General features: G+C 34.9%; 1 protein-coding gene across 3 annotated transcripts in view; it reads right to left on the bottom strand.

The window, feature by feature from the left end:
• The window catches only part of LOC134800141 (homeobox protein cut), a 182,567-nt gene that overhangs the window by 168,904 nt on the left and 1,182 nt on the right, over positions 1 to 12,481 (bottom strand). The window lies entirely within an intron of this gene.

Genomic DNA, 12,481 nt, shown 5'->3' with positions numbered 1-12,481 from the left:
ACATAATCTGAACTGACTGACAACTGACAGAATGTCCTCTTAGCTCAACACTAACACATCTACACGTGTATGCATCTAGAAATAATAAACAATACCTTTACAAACACTTGTCGTAACCCCCTCTTCACCATCCTTCAAAATTTAACTTTATTTCTGAGCTGATAAGGTCTAAAATCCAAGCGACGGTGATTGTATGATATGAGGTTGTTAAAATTACTACTGCCAATGCCTCATACATTTTGATACGTTGCCAAACGCTTCGTATATTAACACCGTCCCCACAATTAACTGATATTTTTTAAACCTTATTGTGAAGAACATAAGGTACATCTAAGGTCAGTGAGTTTTGCTCTTAGTATGCAAGTATAAATGTTGACATTTATTGAAATTGCTTGTATATCACGAGTCCAGGGTGACAGAATGTGAAATAACTATTTAGTTTTAGCAAATACCTAATGTAAATATTACCTAGCTATTAAAGTGTTTGTTACCTAACCGAACACCGGACCAACGCCTCTACACTCAAGGAGCTCTCAACCACATGTCTCCGGAGAGTACTTGAGTTCTTCGGACACATAGCCAGGAAGACTGGAGACAACCTGGAAAAGCTGGTCACATCAGGTTCGGTGGAAGGTAAGAGGGGCCGCAGTCCAACGCGATGGTCCGACCAGGTTAGCAAATCGCTATCCATGAAGGTCCATGATGCCTTAGAAGTCGCAAGGGATCGGATAGGCTGGAAATCTGCCATCCGGAATCATGTTCTCCACGAGGAGGTCACGACCCTCAGCACTGAGGAGAACGAAGCAAGGAGGAGGAGGAAAGTGATTGTGTGACATTTATATTGAAGTGTTTCATAGTCGTCATGAAATAAAATTTATGGAAATATTCTAGAACACAAGAATAAATTGTTTTTGCGATCTCAACTATTTTAAAATCTGTCAACAAAAACATTGGAAGAATCGACGAACGTCAAACGAAAAGTAAATAGGTATGATAGATGATACGTATTAGGTAGGTAAGTACATACATCATCATCTTCCTCGCGTTGTCCCGGCGTTGTGCCGGTAAAAACGGGACCCTATTACTAAGACTCCACTGTCCGTCTGTCCGTCTGTGTCTGTCTGTCACCAGGCTGTATCTCATGAACCGTGAGCTAGGCAGTTGAAATTTTCACAGATGATGTATTTCTGTTGCCGCTATAACAACAAATACAAACTCAGAATAAAATAAATAAGTAAGTGGGGCTCCCGTGGGGATACAACAAACGTGATTTTTTTGCCGTTTTTTGGGTAATGTTACGGAACCCTTCGTGTGCGAGTCCGACTCGCACTTAGCCGGTTTTTTATCGTAATTTATGCTTAGTTTCCTTAGGTTTATTTTTGTTTCCTCTGGAGCTGCTAGCATCCATAAGCTTCGTTATTTACTTAGCGTTGAACGGGCCGGACGGTTGTTTACCAACTCAAAAAAACCCAATGAGAATTCTAACATTCAATAGAAACAATAAACGGTGGCAAACAAACCCCTTTACCTAAAAAACGACATAAAATTCAATTCGGCTTTATTTGAACATCACATGTGGCAAAATCGGAGATCGAAAAAAAAACAATCCATCTCCCTCCATCATACATCGCCGTCCCTGTTTACCGACACATGTGCGACCCGAATGTGAATGGACATTGTTTTTTGATTTTACAAAACCAGTTAATACCTGAGCCCTGATTTGGTAGAAATGCTAAGGTTATAGGGGTCTAGTTATATTGGTTATTAATGATCGGTAACTGGAATCGATCATTGTGCGTTTCGATTATCGTCATCACGTGGGAATGATTTTGTTTATGATTAAGATGGCCGGCGTTTTAATAATGAGATTACTAAGTATAAACGGTCTGATACCGCTTTTGAATAAAAATATCTGGATGACTGAGACTCAGGAAACGTGAATGATATTCCAAAGCTGTCACAAACATATATGAATCTTAAAATGTACAATCAGCATGTTAGGTCAAAAATGCTGAAAATGGAATGGTAATTTTTTGTCTATTTTCTTAAATTACTTCTAAAATATTTATTACAAAATTATATAAAAAATATATTTGAGATTCTCACAACGAGCTCTTTCATTTGATATATAAGACGATAGAGTTTGCTTTTTAATTGTCTCAGTGACCCCCCAAAAGTGCCCCCCATGTTTAATATTCATTTATTTACGTTATATGTCCGTCTTTGGGTCACAGACTTACACATGTGTGCCAAATTTTAACTTAATTGGTTCAGTAATTTCGGAGAAAATAGGCTGTGACAGACGGACAGCCAGACGCACGAGTGATCCTATAAGGGTTCCGTTTTTTCCTTTTGAGGTACGGAATCTTAAAAAACAGTTAAGTTCTTCAATAAACTCGAAAGAATCAAGTTCCTGCCAACACTAAAGCCGACCACTGACTAACAGGCCGCCGGACGGTATCGGCCTGTCAGTTAGAACAAAATTTTGACAGTTCCGAACAACTGACAGGCCGATACCGTCCGGCGGACTGTTAATCAGTGGGCCCCTTAAGCTATCAGTGACGATGACGATCGGCCTGTCTAGGTTTTGCACGACGGACCCGAAATGTATGGGAAGATCCGCGGATCCGAATCCAGATCCGGATAATTTCATACATTTCGGATCCGGATTGCAAACCCTAGGCCTGTCAGTTAGAACAAAAATTTGACAGTTCCGAACAACTGACCGGCCGATATCGTCCGGCGGACTGTTAGTCAGTGGTCGGCTTTATGACACGCGGTCACGTGAGTCCATTCAGTAAGCGACACCATCAATTGATTGGCCGTTATGAATTGTTTACGCTAGCAATACTTTGATATCCTACACCGTACGGTGTAGGGGACAAGCGATGGCGGGTCGAGACTAGATTTTATTAAAATAACCCTCGTCTTATTTCACAGCAGAATAAGTGGAAAAGATAGTCAAGGCTAGTTTTGGGTACAAACAATATATATTTTTAGTCAAACATTTGAAATTATATTAGACAGTAATAGGTTTACAATATATTCTGCCAGTCCAGTACATATGCTACCTCCAATAGTTTTGACCCGACAGTACAGTCACCTGCAATAATATGTTACACTTCGAAGGCCGCAAAAATATGTGACACGCTCTTATGGCTCTCTTATGGCTCTACAAATAAGATTGTGTCAGATATTTTTGCGGCCTTCGTTGTGTAACATATTATTGCAGGTGATTCAACGGATAACTTTAAAATTTACATACCGAGTCAAAATGACCTGACCTCCATCTGCAAGTCAGGTAAAAATTATACCCTATGGTGTAGGCCAGTGTAGGGGGATAAGGTAAGGCGGATGTGAGTAATTTTTATTTTATTACGTATTTTGATAGCGAGATTGGAAATAAGGAAATTGAGAAATAAGATTTTTTTCTGCCTCCGAAAGGAATGAAATAAGTAAAATCATACTATTGAAATCAAACAGTAGTTTTAAATTAAAGTGTAGAAAATAGAGTTGAATTAATTTAGGAATAAAACAAAACAAAGGCAAACTATGTTTAAACTGAAAAAAGCGCCAAAAGAAGATGAAGCTTATTCTCACTATGATTTAAGTATTATAATGTTTTGTAAGAAGGCCTCATCTGAAATAAAGATTTTGAATAAAATATATTTTAAAGTTTTATATACTTCGCAATTAATATGTACGAGTATGTGCACTTTTACGCTACACCTACATATTAATTTCCCGCTACCTCTCATCGATTGCACCAAAAAACGAACTATTATTCCCCAGCCTCTCAATTCCAAACCTTAAAACAAAGCAATAGAGTCCAAAATACCCCGCACCCACCGTGAGAAAATATGCCAAAGACTCATTTGAGCTGATAAGGAGAGTAATGTGACCCGTTTTTTTCGCTTGATATTGTTTTTAATATTTTCTCGGTAATAGTAGGCATAAACAAGGCTGCAATTATGCTTCGACTTCCTTTGAGAAGATAGATAATGAGATTAGCTGTCGCCTGCGGTATTTCCGGACCGATACCTTCATACCTTCACGAAAGAGCATGCTATCTTAAAGGCCGAGAACGCACTTGCAATTCCTCTAGTGTTGCAGATGTCCATGGGCTACGATAATTGGTAATATCTGGGAGACCGAGCTTTGCTCGGAAAACATATAAAAACTGAAAAATGCGCGTTTTCCCATAGATAAGACCTAGCTAGATCGATTTATCATCCCCGAAAACCCCCATATAGCAAATTTCATCGAAATCGGTAGAGCCGTTTCCGAGATCCCCGAAATATATAAATAAACAAGAGGGATAAGATTATTTACTTTCTGCCCGATTCGAACTTTAAGTTACGTCAATTAATAGATCAGGAAACGATATGGAATGGATTACATGTGTCAGTGTAAAAGTGACGTTTTTGTTTGAAGAAACGTCACATTTGACACTGACATATCTAATCCATATCGTTTCTAGATCTATTAATTGACGTATCTCAAAGTTCGAATCGGGCCGTTAGTATACTACCTGAAGCGCTGGTGGACTAGCGGTAAGAGCGTGCGTATAGCAATCCGGAGGTCGCGGGTTCAAACCCCGGCTCGTACCAATGAGTTTTTCGGAACTTATGTACGAAATATCATTTGATATTTACCAGTTGCTTTTCGGTGAAGGAAAACATCGTGAGGAAACCGGACTAATCCCAATAAGGCCTAGTTTCCCCTCTGGGTTGGAAGGTCAGATGGCAGTCGCTTTCGCATAAAACAGGCACGCCCATTCTTGGGATTAGTTGACAAGCGGACCCCAGGCTCCCATGAGCCGTGGCAAAAATGCCGGGACAACGCGAGGAAGATGACTTCTTAAGTTTTTTAATTTAGGTTATTATTTACTGTTTTGGTAAACAAAAAAACAGCAGCGGTATCATGGTCGCATTTTTATCACCTGTCGTGCCATGCGTCACTTTCGCACTTACATATTTGTTAGAACGTGACAGGCATGGTGACAAATGATAAAGAGCCGACCATATTAGTTCTACAGCACTTGTTTTGTACTGTAAAGTGCCACATATGAAAATATAATTGCGTATCAAGTACAAAATTGATTAATTATAGGTACTTGAAGCATTTATATTACTATCTACTTATTTATAGGTATACATATACAAAATTATTATATTTAGGTCAAATTACATTTGATTGGAATGTGTGTCTCCAATGACGTATATATACTATTTATTGTAAACTTGACATTAAAACCTGGAAAATAATATTATGTAATGTGTTATCAGGTCAATAACCTACATCATTTGAAAAAGACAAAATAGAGTGACGTAATATTATAAATTTAAGTATACAAATGCTGAAGTCACAACCTAGAGTTATTTTCAAGCTAGATAAATAAATATTATAGGACAGATTTACACAGATTCACCTAGTTTATAGTAACTTGTGTTGTTGTGTACCAGATGACGATATATCCAATGATATATATGTATTTATAAATAAATACGTATACATAAAGAAAACATCCATAATAAGTATAATAACCAACGTAAATATGAACTGTTTACAAATTTGCTTAACATTTTTAGAAATTCTATATTTACATTGCAATATAAGTTAAAAGAGCTACCATTATCTTAAACTTATAGCTAGGTATGTACTTATAGGTATCAATAGTTATAAGAAATCAGCGCACGCGCAATTTAAGAGTGACCCGGCGGATGTTGACGTAATTCGTTATCTTATCTGCGAATCTGCCCGAATACAATAACATTTATAAAGCACATACCAAGAGTGCATCGAAAGTTTTAATTTATGACTAGTGATGTACCGACTATTGATTTGGCCGACTAGCCGACTAATCGGCGCTCGGATGGCCGATTAGTCGGCCGACTAGTCGGCTAGTCGGCCAGATCATTAGTTTGGTCTAAAATCGGTTCAAATGCACTAAAAAACAATCGTTTTACCCCTTTTGCCGCGTTATTTATCATATAGTAATGCTAAAAAATTTAACAAAAAAAACCTAAGGTTATATTTCATACGGCGACCGGATAATCGGACATAAAAAAGCGACCACAAGGTCAATAATTTCGAACAAAAGTTTTCGTAAGCACCCAAAATAAAAATTTGGGTAAAATAGGTAAAAACTTATGAAAATATGTACTGTTTATTTATTTTTACCCTGTTTTTCTGTCACTTATAAAGTGCCGACTAATCGGCCATTTTTGCCGACTAGTCGCCGACTAATCGCCGACTACAAATGAGGCCGGATAGTCGGCTTTCCCGACTAGTCGGCGACTAGTCGGTACATCCCTATTTATGACCCATTTTGTACCCTGTCACATTGACAATAGTATGAGGTCTCTAGCGACTTTCATACTAGTTGTCACTGTGACAAGGTGCGAAATGGGTCATAAATTAATACGTTGAGTCTTATGGAACATTTACACCTATGGGTGAATTAACATTTTTCTTGACACTCGTTGCCATTTTCTTTATTTATTTACTTAAACTTTATTGCACAAAATATATACAACAATGTACCTACTTACAAATGGCGGACTTGATGCCAAATGGCATTCTCTACCAGACAACCACAGGGCCAAATTATACAATTAGATACATGTATTTTGTGAGAGTTCGTTACATAATATTTATTTATGTTTATTCCTTTTCTTAGCAATATTTTTTTTTGTATATATTCCTAAGAATTTTTTTTCCTGTATCAGGTGTAAATGACTTTTTTGTCAAGAAAAGGTTATTTATTTGTATAGATATTGTACCATCACCCACCCTGTTAACTGACAAACAGGTTTGTAAACCTAATTACAAATGGCATAAGGTCCAGCGATGGACAGTTAAGAGTGTCGCTGTTTGTACAGTGTTTCTAAGCTGTAACTTTTATTAATATATGTGTTATAATTATAGCATCCATGACCGTTATATAAGTCTGTGTTTTCTATTAACAACGCCAAATGATCATTAAATTGAAATATGGCGGCTGTAAAACCTATTCATGTAAAAACGATCAAGTCCGTTGCAGTCCAGTAGCTCTCATATTTATTGTATGCTATAAAATACTTGCAAAAAATGTTGGAGTTTAGACCGGTATCGAAGCCAGTATTTATTTCCTATTTTTTTTACTTAGAAGAGACGTCTGATAAAGAAATTATTTTTTTTCAAATAGAGGCGAAGTGGGAAAATCACTTCTGGTATCAAGCTAAATTTTTAAGTTTTCTATTCTGTTTTATGTGCTACCTATTTACTAAAAGTGTGTCTTCATAAAGAAAATACCTAGGTGACTAGACTAGTATAGGCTATGTAGGTACCTATACTTAATTAATTTAGTTTATAGTATTTTTTTGTATAATTTAGAAAAGTAAAAATAATGCAGTTACATATATACTTGGTCAAGCAGATCTTGTCAGTAGAAAAAGGCGGCAAATTTGAAAAATGTAGGCGCGAAGGGATATCGTCTCATAGAAAATTTGAATTTCGCGCCATTTTCTACTGACAAGATTTGCTTGACCATCTATATATATTTTATTTAAAAAAAAAGCAAATACTTGAGTTGTCCACTACAATACAAAAATCGCAGTAGAGAAAAAAAACATATTACAACAAAAATGAACAATGTTATTTGCCCCGTACTTATTCTCTTTTTAGAAAATGTATTATTCTATTAATTACTTATTGAATTTTTGCAAAGGCACAGAATTAGCTTATCGATTAGCGATACCTTAGTTCACACTCGTACTCGTTATGCGGTAAATTTGATTGTAATTATAAGACGTTTGTCTGTGAAAAGTTAAGCCAAGAAAAGTCTGCAACAATATTGATAGCATACGCGGTGCAAGTGTTATTTATACGTCATCATTTCATAGAAGTTTGACGTTTAAAATAACACTCGCACTGCGTGTGCTATCTTGCAGACTTTTCTTGGTCTGGAGTCTAGACCAAGAAAAGTCTGCAAGGTCTAGACTCTAGACCTACTACTAATCACAACAAAATAATTCCCTGTAATTAGTACAATTGTGAACAAGGGTATTGATAGGACACCTCTAGACTTCCAAACCATGGTCTACGTCAGCATCTTACCATCAAGTACGCTTATTTGCCACAGACATATAAAAAAAACATCCGACACATCACGCCGCGATGTGTGAACATTTTTTGCAAGAAATACTTAAATAATTATCCATTGTGTGATTAAACTAATCGCATAGTTCTGAAAAGTATCGGTTTGTACGTATCACGCATTCTCTCTCACAGTGATTGAGTGTAAGCATTTAACAATAGGACATTAAGATTACCGTGTTTGTGACTAGCTTCTGCACGCGGTTTTACTCGATTTACTGAAATACGGTGGAAATAAATAATTTGGTTTGTTTTGTTACAACTAGGTTTCTTTTGCTATTAAATTTGTTACAATAATAATTTTATTAGAGTTAGACCAAGAAAAGTCTGCAACGATTTCGATAGCACACGCGGTGCAAGTGTTATTTTAAACGTCAAACTTCTATGAAATTATGACGTATTAAATAACACTTGCACTGCGTATGCTATCAAAATCTTGCAGACTTTTTTTGGTCTAACTCTATTAGGTTATTATTTTTAGCTATTTTTTCATATAAACAACACCTACCAAAATTATCCATTTAAGTTTTTACTTACCCAACAGACAGACACAGTAGTTACATGAAAAATACTAATACTTACCTATTACCATGGTCTAATAAAACATGGTCTTCCATTCCCAGAGTGACACGGGCCTACGTCACAATAACATTGCCACTTTATTTCAACATAACATATATGTTACATGGGTACATTATACCTATGGTTAATAAGTTAAAATATTTCTTTATAATTTTATAATTTTCATTTATTCACGAAAGAAATTTCAGACTTTCGGGTAATTCTGTTTATACTACTGGCAACACAGGATAGCGCTGTGCACATTTGACAATTCGGATCTAGATAACTTCATGCCCTGACCGTCATCCTTGTCGAACGCGTGTTAATTGTTATTTCCTTCTCGCTCAGTGTCAGCAGTCGCAGTGTTTTCCAAACTTTTCACGTCGTAAGCTTGGTAATTAATGTGTCACTGTGAATTAGTTTTTTAAACGTTTGTCTTGTATAGATAAATAAAGTTTAATTTAATACATTAGATTTGTTTTATTTTACTATGTTTCTACATGAATAACTTAAAATTAATGCCGTTAAAATAATTTTCACCGTTGGTTAAAATTCTCCCACATTTCAAAGTTTGAGAACCTGTAAACAGCATGATGACGTAGGCGCGTGTCAGTTAGGTCATACGCGAATCTCGGAATGGAGTACCAGGCGGAGTATATTATTATACCATGCCTATTACTACTACCAAAGACATATGTAACTTCGTATAAGATGAATAAAGTCTAAGGAAAAAACGTGCCTCGGAAATCAAGAAAAAGTCATTCCCGGATAGATGGCGCACGCACCTTTGGCCTATGCTCGGCTAGATGGCGTGACGACACCGTTTCATATTTAACAATTTTAACACATAGATATCAGTGAATGAACATGGATCATAATGATATAAAAATTATAAAATAATTTATCCATATATATACATTTTTTTGATAATTTTATACGTTTTCATTTTGAGTTTTAGTCGTGTGTTGATAGATGGCAGTAAATTTACTGTGACTACAAAATTTACTATGACATGACCCCTCTATACTATCTATTCTCTTTGCTACTACTAATAATAATAGAAACGTATTTCTAAATATTCCTTACCTTCTAAAACTCAATAGAATATTTTTAAATCATTTCAAACAGGACTGCATTAAATCTGTCGTTTCAAAATTAACCTCGGCTTCGAACAGTCTATTAATAAAACAGACAGACATACACTTCGTATTACTACTAGTAGTAGAATTTAAACATGTAACAATACAAGTCACACGGTATTAAAGTCTATTAGTAACATTATCGATCTCTGTAACAGATTAAATGTAGGGTAAATGCACCTTATGATGTCCTAGGCATTTTCACCAATTTTTTTCATCGAAAATAAGAAAATAACTGAATTTTGGTTACTTTATTTACGATATTTGTTAGTTTATGTCCTACTTTATCAATTTAGCTTAATATTCATATTATTTATTTTTTATATTAGATTTAGCCCACTGGTTGACTGTCTCAAGGCATCAAGTCCGTGATTTGTAATATCACTTATTGTGCAATAAAAGATTAATTAAAAAAAATATTGTATAATAATTTTTAGAAGATACATATTATAAAAATAAAAATTACGTATAAGTGTAGTAGGTAAATGAAAATAATAATCGGCTACAAGATCCGGTTGAACTCAATAGACGATTAATTGCAAATTAAATTAATTATACACTTTTTTCATCGTCACGCAATTTTATGTCACGATCAAACTTTTTATAATCGCAAAACGCAAAGGGTGAAAAATTGATGTTGAATTTTATATCGCGGTTTTTAACGTAATAAATACATGTTAATTGGACCGGTGTATTTATGCGAATTTAATAGATATTAATAGAGGTGTGAGTTTCAGATAACGGAAACTGGAATCGAACCCACAACTTTGATAATGAATGCAACAACCTATGCTGTAATAATTGATAAGATAATCGTTTATTGCCATTAAAAAATAATGCACAAAAAATAAACAATTTAATAATGTTAAAAAAACAAGATGGTTATTATTAGCTACCTGTATTACCTACCTTATTGCCCTCAAAGTCATCCCAAACTTATAAAAACCCATAAAACAGACACTAATCTACTGTAAGCAATAAACAAACATGCATTATATAGACCGGTTTTTATTTTGTTTCGTCTGATTCTGCAATATAAGCGCAATTTCACCTTACTCGTAGGTATGTCCTAAATTAACTTCTTCAGAGTTACGAAAACGTACGGAAACTCAACGGAAAATGACATAACTACTTACATTTTTTGTCTTTGAGGAATTTCATGTTTATTCCACCCAAACTTACTAAATTTAATCTATAGGTATCTGACGAAAAAAAATCTATCACAAAATAAAAATCAGCCCACATTGAATTACTAGATTTTTATTGGTTTTCTGATTAGCTAAAAATAAAAAAAGCTGTCCCACAGACTAAATTACAAGCAAAAAACAAAAGTCGGGATTATCAGTTGTCCTAATTTGTCCAAAGCACTTGAGAAGTTTGTTAGTTCCCGAAGTTGAGGTCAAGTCTCCCCACCGCCATCTGTGCGGGCCCCTACACACTACGTACAAGGCTACTAAATAGCGTGTTTTGTAATTACGAGTGAGATCTGTGATATTTTTCCCATTTTTGGTTCATTATAAGATTAATTCTGAGATAATATCGATTTTATTTTTATAATTTTTTTTATTAAGACAAGAACAGTTCTTGTTCCGAAACATACAAAGTCGTCAAATAATTGTAAAAAAAACTATTCATTAAAACAAAGTGATGTGTTGTTTGATTTTTTAAATACATAATATAATGTAATACCAAATCAAAACTAAACCTACTTAGTAGAAATAAAATATAATTTTGTCTGATAAGTATTCTAAACTCGGAACTATGCTGATCATCCCAACATGTGATTTATTTATGTTGTACAAGTGTGGAACGCAGAATACGTGAACCCAAACAAACCACGGATTGAATAAACAAAACAGTTGTTAGTATATTTTTGTTAGTCACAGTAAACGGTGCCAATATTACAAGTAAATTTTTGTCTAAAAACGCACCTAATAAGCGTTCTTGTTTGAAAAAATAAACAGATTTTAAGCCGGTTGGCACCTAAATCATTTTTATTTTCAAATTACGATGTTAAATGGCTAAATGTATTTAAGTGTGAAATAATTTATGTCGTATAAATATCTCCCACTAGAGCACTTTAGGTTACCGTCATGACAAATCTACGAAGCACCACGGATTTTTTTACAGATTATTCTAACAAGATTTACTTACTATTATAAACAAACAAAAAATTTTTCGCGCAAAAATTCCGCGATTGTTATATTTATTTATTTATTGAATTACCTACACTGAAAAAAAAAATAGTAGCCGAACTCATAGAGTAAATTCAAAAACTAAATGATCTTAAGTAATGATGAAATAAATTTTGCTCAATATCTTAAAACCGATTTTGTGACACATAGTTCGCAAGTCCACTTTTTTTGTGTAAGATTATCTTACACTTGTTACTTCTTATAGTAAGAAGTAACAAAATATTTTGTTACGGTTATGCAAACATATTTCAGTGTACCTAGGTTTAGATTTACATCTATAAAAGTACATTCAAGAGCAATATAACGGGTTGCAAATACCATCACGACATTGTTCAATTGAGTGTGAAGCTGCGAATATCTGTGGAATACCAAAAATGCCGGTGGATTAGGGTAAACGCACCGGTAAGTGGTTCGACACCGATCAATCACGGGCCCGCTCTAGTGTGC

This window comes from Cydia splendana, chromosome 19 (genome assembly GCF_910591565.1).
Source record: "Cydia splendana chromosome 19, ilCydSple1.2, whole genome shotgun sequence".
In the NCBI taxonomy this organism is placed as follows: Eukaryota; Metazoa; Arthropoda; class Insecta; order Lepidoptera; family Tortricidae; genus Cydia; species Cydia splendana.
Note: the sequence above shows the minus strand (reverse complement) of the source record. Positions and strands in the feature narration are given on the sequence as shown.